The sequence below is a fragment of the Camellia sinensis genome, chromosome 1, assembly GCF_055761805.1.
Source record: "Camellia sinensis isolate YWXY chromosome 1, ASM5576180v1, whole genome shotgun sequence".
Lineage (NCBI taxonomy): Eukaryota > Viridiplantae > Streptophyta > Magnoliopsida > Ericales > Theaceae > Camellia > Camellia sinensis.
Window position 1 is genome coordinate 130,178,675 of NC_138961.1, and position 7,458 is coordinate 130,186,132.

Sequence of the window (7,458 nt, forward strand, 5' to 3'; positions counted from 1 at the left end):
CACGGGTCCCGTTTTGAAAATCTGAACCGTTCAATATGTAAAACTCATCGAGTACTAAACTCATCGAGTACTATATGCCTGTGAAAAATTACATTGATTGGATATCGATAGCTATGTGATCAAAACAGTTTTTATCAACCGTTAATTTATTCACCGTCCATTTTTTTTTATACAAAACTGATTTGATCACATAGCTATCGATATCCGATCAACGTGATTTTTCACAGACATGTAGTACTCAACGAGTTCTACACATTGAACGGTTCAGATTTTCAAAACGGGACCCGTGGTGAGCTCCCACAGACCCAACAACACGATCCAATTCGATAACGGACTGAACCAAAGCCAAACCCTAATTATTAGTATATGAAATGAAACTCTCTCTCCTCTTTCATTCATTCAGACTTTTGATTAGAATAATACTATGTGTACTAATTAATATATTAATTAGTGTATTAACAGATGATGTGGTATGGATTTAGAAGTTTTGAAGATTTATAATTTGTATGATAGGTGGAGTTAATAATAATGTCATAGTATAAGTTGGTATACTAATTGGTGCATCGATCAAAACGAGCCTTTCTTCTTTTTCTCTATCGTCGTCTTTACAAACCCTAGCTTTTCACTCTCTCTATGCTTCGATCAAAGATCGCATTTTCAAACTTTGAGCATGGCTTCGGGATCATCGGGTCGTAAGAACTTTGCTTCGAAAGGGTTTGATTTCGCTACCATTGATGACATTCTTTGCTAGTACAAGGACTACGACAATTAAGATAATTATAATAAGAGGCACTCTGATTCCTGATTGCATCCAATTCTACCAAGGTATTGTTCTCATACGCTCGCTATTTATTGGTTTGATTTTGAGTCGAAATTGTACTGTGGGATTGGTAGTTTAGGGTTTTTGGATTTTGATTTGGAATACTTGAGTAGTGTTTGAGAATTATCCTTTGTTATGCTCTGCACAAAACTTGCGTCTTTTCATTGTGTACTGATTGGAATTAGCATGGTAAAAAGATTTTGTTGATTCCGTGTTGCCGCAATTGAACGTTGTGGTTTAGGAAAGCTTCAATTTTTGTGCTTGCCAAGTCGATTGTTTTGGGAGTTTTGAGCATTGTTTGGAAGTTCCATTTACTACAGCAATTAATCAACTGGAACTTTACTAATAAGCAATTAATGTACAAATCCTCATTAATGAGCAAACAATGCTCAAATCAAACCCTTCCATTTACTAATCCTCATTAATGTACATACGACCCGCAATTAATCAACTGGAACTTTGCTTCATTAATCGAAAGGGTGAGACCCATGACTTAGATTCTATTTAATTTGAATTTGTTTATGATTCATGTTTAACTGTTTGGTCCTTTTTAATTATATGATTGGTTGTAACCACCTTGAGAGTTGTTATTTATTATATATGATTATAATAAATATTTTATAGTTGATTTTATGATGTGTTCATATGGTGAAAAAATATATATTTTTATAATGAATAAAATGGGTGTATATTTCATAGTGAGCAAAAAATTATATTTTGTAGTGTGCAAAAATGTTATATTTTGTGGTGAGAAAAAAATTATATCATTTTATAATTTATATTATAAAATTTAGAAATATTATTACAAAAATTATATTGTATTTTTTTTTTTTTTTTGAAAAACCCAAGCATTGGGAAGCCAAACCCACGTGGGATTGCCCCCCCCCCCCCCTTTTTGTCCTTATCATCTTTTCCCTTCCTTTTCATTTTCATTTTCATTTCATTTCTTTGGTTGGGTTGGCAGACCCATTTGTGCCCCTCTCTCTCTCTCTCTCTCCCTCTTCCTCTCCCTCCCTCCCTTTCTCTTTTCTCCATTTTTGCTTAAGCTTCAAGCTTAAAGTGTGAGTCTTTAAAGTGAGATTTTACAAAAGTGTTGTAAATGAAAGTCGGAGAGCTCGTCGTGATCTTCGCAATGGTGGTCTCGGATCCATGATCGGGCGATGTTTGCATTTTTGGATTTGCTTTTCTTCATATTTGAGGTAGGGACTTTCTTCATATTATTACTTTAAAGCTATGTTAGGGTTATTTTGAGAAAATATGTCATTTTAAGAGGTACTGCATATATATATATATATATATATATTCAGATTTTTGTTTGGTAATTTTTGAAAGAAAAATTATATTGATATGTTAAGAATATTGACATTTTGAGATTGATTTGGGAGAATCACTTTGTGTTGATAATTTTGTAAAAAAATTCAAAAATAAAATTTAAAAGTTGTATGGGTTGTGTCTACATCATATTATGATTAGAAAATTTAACTTGAAAAATATAAAGTTGAAATATTTTTTTTTCGTTTTTGATTTGGAATTTATTTTTGAGAAAAATAAATTAATGTTGATGAATATTGAGTAAATGCTTAAGTTGAAATTATAGAGTTGTTTTGGGATTAAAAACTCTAAAAGTGTTACATTCATGATATTTTATGAAAGATGATATATTGATGATTTAGTTGTGTTCATTTTTGTGAAAATAAAAATTTTAAATGTGGATTTTTGAACTCATAATCTTGAAAATGTTACTCTTGGGCATATTTTATAATTTTTGATGTAAATTTCATGTTGGTTAGGTAATTTTAGAAAAAGTTATGAAAATGTTATTGGTAGAGAATTTGGGAAAAATATTACTTCTTTAAGTTGGCATGAAAAATGGTTATGTTGAAATATGGTTATGTTTGAGGGATGAGGCAGATAAGGTTAAGTTAGTGTTATTAATTTGGAAGATTGTGAATATAATGAACTTACTAATTTGATGAATTAAATTATTTTAGTTAATATTTTAAATCCTTCGTAATTAAAGGGGTGTTATTGGGTTTTAATTCCTAAATTTAATATTATGAGATTAAAAGTGACGAAGTTGACCAAGTATGAAATTTGGAGAAATAAGCGAGATTAAGTTGATGTGGTATGTATTGGGTTCCTAGTTTTACTAGTAGAGTAATGTTATAATAATAATTTCATATTTCAAATTTTTTATGAGATATTTGAATTGTTTGGTGGTTTTTGACAAGAAAATAATAGAATGTGATTTTTAGCTCGCTTGGAGCAAATGGATGAATTGAATTAAAACAAAAATGAGTTATCAAAAATTTTATTTATTTATTATTTTTATTTGGTTTAATTCGATGGGGTGGATGTTGATAATTGGAAAGTGAACACTCATGTTACATTTTATAATTATAGTCAAGAGAACATTTTGATATAATTGATTAAGTGTTAGAATATTCACATATGTTTATTGAGAATTATGATTGAACTTGAAGATCCCGAGATTTCACTTGCATGAGAAAATGAGAATTTGATCTATTTAATGTTTGGGATGGAGATGAGTTTTAGAAAGATTATAATTACATTTTATTGATAAAGTGTGTGAGTTAGAAATAGATGAAACCTTGAACCCGCTTTGGTGTTATATGTTATTGTTATTGATGAACCTATTGTTTAAAAGTTTTGGTTTTGGTAACCAGTATATGATTACCATGTTGGTATTTAAATGAGGAGATCCTTGGAAAGGTAAAAAAATGTTTGATTTTGGAAGTTTTTTTTATGTATAAAGAATATTGTTGAATTGTCTTGAAAAGGATATTGTTGAATTGTCTTGAAAAGATTAAGTGGGAAGTTGTTGATTTACATGTGGTAAATACATGAATATTGACATTATTATATTATCTCTTGGGATTGTATCATGGTATTACATTGATAGAGATATAGAAATTGATCACAATGGAGCATTGTGTGGTGGAATTGAAATTGGAACTATTCTAATGCATTGTTACATATTGCATTGTCATTCCATTTCATTGCTATCGTAGATTTCGAATTGCAATTGGAAACTATTGTTTTGAGAAATGAATTGTTTTTGGTGAAACAAGATCATTTTGATTTGTTTTGGGTAAATATGTTGGTAAGTCCAGATAGGGGGTGTAATTTGATGTTGGTTAAGTTGGCTTGAGTGTCCAGGGTGAAAGACCAAAAACACACATGGAGGAGGTACCACTGCCCTTCCGGTGAGAGACTGGTAAAGTGGAGATTTGGTAGTGCTCAATATGCCTACTTGCAGACACCTAGGGATTACCTAAATTGTATTTACCATCTTTGAATTATATTGAAATTGTTGGATTAATGTGTTTTCAAATTGACATTGTGCATAAAGTTTTCAAAAGATGAGAAAAATATTTTGAACATGACATAGCACATGTATTCATCTCATAAGACCGTATAAAATGTATTTGATGCTTTGTTAAATGTCATTATGAATTGCTCAATTATTTGATTCAATTGACAAATGGGTAATTGAATGAATTGAAAAGGATGTCATGTTGCATTTGAGGCATGCTTATTTATTTAAGTTAATTAGTTGTGGTTAATTAAATAAATTAGATTTAAGAGATTATGTAATAAAATCATATGATTTTGACATGATATGATTTCGCGTATATGTATGAGTATCTTTGTGCCAGCATATCTTCTAATGTTATAATATGAGATTGTTTGGTGAACTAGTGGTTGTTCACCCCCTACCTGTACATGTGTACAGGTAATGCTTTTTGGATTTGAAAGGGTTTTACCATTTCATAAGTATAATGTAGTGATGAATTGTACTACTTCATTTGTTTGTTTGGCTGAGTGCTATCTTTTTGTAAAGAGTAGTGTCCTCTTTTTTATTGTAAGCCTCAGGGCATTTCTGTTATTCGTATGTAAATGTCATTGTTGTATCACGAGAGGGAACATGTGTAACTGGACATTTGTAAGTGGACTTAATCAATGAATATTGGTAATGTTATCCGAGTAATAAAATACGGGCGTGACATATATCAATGTCAAAAATTAGTATTCAAAGAAAAAAGTCTCTTTCCAGATTGGGATTATATTTTTTTATGCTTGCAGGGGCCTCTAGTGACGGGTTCTGTTTAGTACTTCCATTTTTATCGAAGTTTCCCATCCCATCAGACATTAATGCTCATGAATCTAAGATTCAGAATGAGTGAGTTCACATCTCATACAACTTTGCTGAATCTGCTTATCCTCTAAACATACTTATGTAAGCATTTATATGTTCATGATGAGAAAGTGAAATTGATGTATTGCATGCTTTGTACAAAAGAAATAAAAATAAATGTACTCTTAGTTTGGATTGTAAATTTTAAATTCTTTTATGTGATGCAAACCAATGAATGATTTTGTAATTTGCAACATCCATTATATTAAAGGTCAGGCTTGATTTGATATAGACTTAGAAGGTCTCATAATTTATTACAATACTGTGATGCTAGTAATGTGTTTTAGGATTTTGAGTAGCATATATGAAATTGTTTTTTATGCTCTTTTTATTTTTACTTTTCATTTTTTAAAATGTTGTAGGTTGTATTGGAGAAAATTAGAGCATACGGCATCTCAGTGGCTAGCCTTTTATAGCCTCTTTGTAACGTATTTTTTTATGGCAATTTTTTTAATTTTTTTTATTGAACTTCTAATGGATTGCATTTTGAAGGCATTTGACAGAATCTATGTTAAACTTTTCTAATATGCATTGTGTTATGGATTTAGACTTGTTGATATGATGACCTTAAAATTGAGACTACAAATGGTTTATGGCTTTTAATGAAAATGAAAATATAGTAAGAAATATAAAAACAATATAATGAGTGCATATATATGTATATATATATTAAAAGTAATCTTCTACGGCATGTAAAATTATGTTGTGAAAAGTGTAATGATTTTTGACATTTAAGAAAATGCCGTAAAAGATTATATACGACATATATAGTATACCATAAATATATTAAAAATAACCTTCTACGGCATGCAAAATTATGCCATGAAAAGTATAACGATTTATGACATGAAAAAAATGTTGTAAAAAATTATATATGACATACAAAATATGCCATTAATATTTAATTTATTACTTCTTACAACTTTACCTGCATGCCGTAAATGACGATTAACTTTTCACGGCATGTCACATAACGACATTTGTCTGCAAGACGTGAAAGAATTTTTATGGCATGCATTGCAAGCTGTAAAAATTCAATTTTGTTGTAGTGAGCTTTAGTATGATTTTTAACTTAGTTATTTGTCTTTTTAAAGAATCTTGTGATTTGGGAATTTTCGGTAAAACTTAGGATTTGATTTTGAAATTAAAAGAGGGGTTTTCAAATGGGTTATTGGAAATGGTTGTAGGAATGTGTTTATAGTTGAGCTATGTTATAGTGGTGGATTTTATCACTCAAAAATCAATTATGAAAAGAAAAAGGGTTTTTTGTTCAAAAATCATAGATGTTTGGTTTTGTGAAAGGAAATGGAAATGACGTTGGGTTTTATAAGAATGGAATAGTGGTTGTGTTGAAGATGATGGTTGAGTTGGATATGTATTATCACTCCCATCTCGAAATTGATGAAATTATATCTTTTATTAGAATATTATCTATTTTGAATAAGAGACATTTGTTTTGGGCTATTAGTGGAGGATATTTTTGATTGTTGTAGAAATTGCATGAGGATTAGGCAAATTGAAACTAATTTCTCATACATGTTGCATTGAGCATTGTTGCATACTTAACATTGAAAATAGATTTATTTTGAGAAAAATTGGTGAATACTTTGGTGAATTTGGGTAGGGGGTGCAATTGTGGTTATTATGTTGGCCTCTGCGTCCTTGGTGAAACTCTAGAAATTCGCACAGTTAGGTACTGATCCTTCCAGTTAGTGCTGGAAAAATAACTTTGGTAGTACTTGTGTAGCCTATTAGCAGACATGTACCATTAGATTTCTAGTGTTTTGTATCAACTACCCTGTTTTTTGATATAAAATGATTATTTTTCATGAATTGACATATAATCTAGCATTGCATGATTTTGAGATGAAAATGTAAAATGTTTTGGAAATGGCATTGCATATGCATTCACCTAATGACTTCGTTAAGATTCATACACTTTATTGGAGAATCTCTACTAGGCTTTGGCAAATCCTACGTGGAAATCAACTTTCAGATACTAATGATATGCCTCCTCCAAGATCATAGCTTGGGAGGACTTAGAGCCGAGAGCTTCCTGCTATTATTCGTTATAATTATTTTGTACAAATCTTGGGCTTAAACTGTATCGAGTTAAACTCACTCTTGCTGTACCCAAGCATTGTCTTGGAAAGATATAACCATTAAGATATTAAATTATCTGTTTAACTTCCATTTCATTCGCATGTGGCATATGCTATAGATTCAAGGTTAGGACTTATGAATGTATGTTTGCATGTCGCCTTTTATACAATTGACTTATATTAATAAAAGGTCATCATTCAGGATGTATTATTATTTATTAAATATCGTGGGTCGGTTTATTGTAATATTTTCAAGGCGTTACAGTAAACCTAGGGCTTCAAGAGATTAGGTATTGCTATAATTTTGTCCCTACTAC

The 7,458-nt window shown here is 30.5% G+C and overlaps 1 long non-coding RNA gene across 2 annotated transcripts; it reads left to right on the forward strand.

Annotated features, from left to right (window-relative positions):
• The first annotated feature begins 548 nt into the window (after positions 1-548).
• LOC114294878 (uncharacterized) lies at positions 549-5,564 on the forward strand. Of its 2 annotated transcripts, XR_014328499.1 has the most exons (3): positions 549-825; positions 4,928-5,024; positions 5,402-5,564. It is a non-coding gene; the product is annotated as an uncharacterized LOC114294878 (long non-coding RNA). The 2 variants fall into 2 exon arrangements; XR_014328497.1 differs by lacking the exon at positions 5,402-5,564 and having other exon boundaries at positions 4,928-5,270.
• The last annotated feature ends 1,894 nt before the right edge of the window (positions 5,565-7,458 follow it).